This window comes from Zalophus californianus, chromosome 5 (assembly GCF_009762305.2).
Source record: "Zalophus californianus isolate mZalCal1 chromosome 5, mZalCal1.pri.v2, whole genome shotgun sequence".
NCBI classification, from domain to species: domain Eukaryota; kingdom Metazoa; phylum Chordata; class Mammalia; order Carnivora; family Otariidae; genus Zalophus; species Zalophus californianus.
The window spans coordinates 80,164,122-80,166,219 of record NC_045599.1 but is presented as its reverse complement, the minus strand read 5'-3'; positions in this window follow the sequence as shown (position 1 = coordinate 80,166,219).

Below are 2,098 nucleotides of genomic sequence, written 5' to 3'. Positions count from 1 at the left end.
CCTTCACAGTCCCTTGTTGGCATAGGTAATTGTCAGTGCACTAACGTGGATCCTGGGGTGAAATGGGAGAACAAGAGTTAGCAAGAGCAAGAAAGAGGTTTAAACATCGAATCATCGATATTAGCAATGCTGCCTAGAGTATCTACATGAGATTCAGGTTACCTCAGAGCATCAAGACACTATAAAACACAAAAGGTTTTAATTTTTCAGCATCTTCCCCCAAACTGATATGCTTTCCCTACCCCTAAATAATGGACACAAAATTCAGACCAAGCAATATATACCCACTAACATGGATTCAAAGGACCATGGGGAAGAAATTATCTTCTAAAACCAGTCATTTATTCTCATTCTAATTCAGGTTGGCTCCCTCATATCACCCTGTGGGTTCATATTTTAAATGTGCTTTGCATTTGCACAAAAGGGTGAGAATCTGTGTTGGTTTTAGAAACTGCTAGCAATCTCATTATTCAGGAAGGATGTCTTAATGGTTCTGCCCAAGCAAATATTAGTTAATTTTCCTCTAATGTGATACTGCAGGTGTCACCCTTTGATACCAAGAAATTTATTTCAAAATATGTCTTCCCGGTAAAGTGGCTAGCTTAGCCCCACAGGAACCCAAAGCTAAATACAGAACATGCAGTGAGAAGACCACAAAAATGAAAACCAGGAAATCCACCTCTATTACCAGTCTTGACATTAATCATTAGTGGAGGACCTTAAATTATATACTCTCCTGAGTCTCAGTTTCTTCATCTGTAAAATAAGACACCTAGATTAGAGGTTCCTGCAGATAAAAATTTTTCTTGGTGCTTTTTCAGATTCCTATTCTCCATCTTCCTCTTCCTCTATTCTTCTCATTTTTTTTCTTTCACCTCTGTAGGTGGCCTGTATCTACAAGGATATAGGGTGAATGAACAGACCCTAAGCTTCAAGCAGTCAGTAATTGAACTCAAACCTCCATCCGAAGAGTTCAAGACTTTCTATTTCTGTGCAGAAAGTAAGACAGAGAACCAACGGTAAGTCAAGGTCTGCATATTTCCTCTTCTTCATTTGCCCTGAAAGAGTCTTCTTAGCAAACCCTTATCCTTACTTTCCAACTTCAACTCCCATCTTCAATTAACTCTCTGCCTCTCTTTGCCTCTAGAGTTTCTTTCTCCCTCTAAGTCTCTAGAGTTAATATTCCCCAGGATTTTATTTTCTTTCAATGCATAGAAGATGACTCTTCCAGGAGTACTTTTTTCCAATGGAAAAGGAATCCACCATTCTTCCCAAGGCAATGGCTGACTCAGACTTCAACATAAAAAATCCACTAACACAGTTATCTGTAAATATTATAAGTTATTAATTCAGATTCATTGTCTCGCCTTCTTTCATATAACTCTTACTGATATGTCCATCTGAATGTAGTCAGTTGTTTCGTTTTGCTATAAGCCACTGAAGGAAACAGAACTTACCTATCTAATTCAATATGTTCACTATCCATCTTGGCATACACAAATGGGCGCTTGGGTTTATGATGATTTGGTGGAGGGAAGAACAGTAGGGTCAACAGAGACAAAACCATGAGGCAGAGGAAGTATTCTCTTGGACTTAGAGGATCCTCCTCCATCTAATTTCAATCCCCAAGACATCCAGTACCCTCCCATTCCTACCCTCACCTGCCTGATGACCATCCCTCCCTTTATCCAGACACTTTCTCCCAATTGTCTGGGTTAAACAGATCTAATAAAGAAATCCACAGTCATTTATTAAAACAGAGAACATGGTAAAATTTTCAGGGGTATTTACAAGAACCAAATACATTGCTTTAACCCAAAGAAATAAAACTCTAAAAGTAGAATTTCAGGATTTCCAGCAAGTAACCATTTAGGGAAGGGAGGAGTCTCCCTAGTCTCCCATTATGTAAACCCTGTCTGCTCCTCTCATTCCTAAGGATAGGCTAGAGTGGGAGGTTAATGAATATAGAATTGCTAGATATTTTGCCAAGATCTCTTTCCTTGGGCTTGTGCTCTACAATCTGGGTGGCAGACTAAGAGGGTTCTCTTGAAGATGAGGCTCCTGCTGGCGTATTAGAAAAGGGGTCAATGAAATAAAG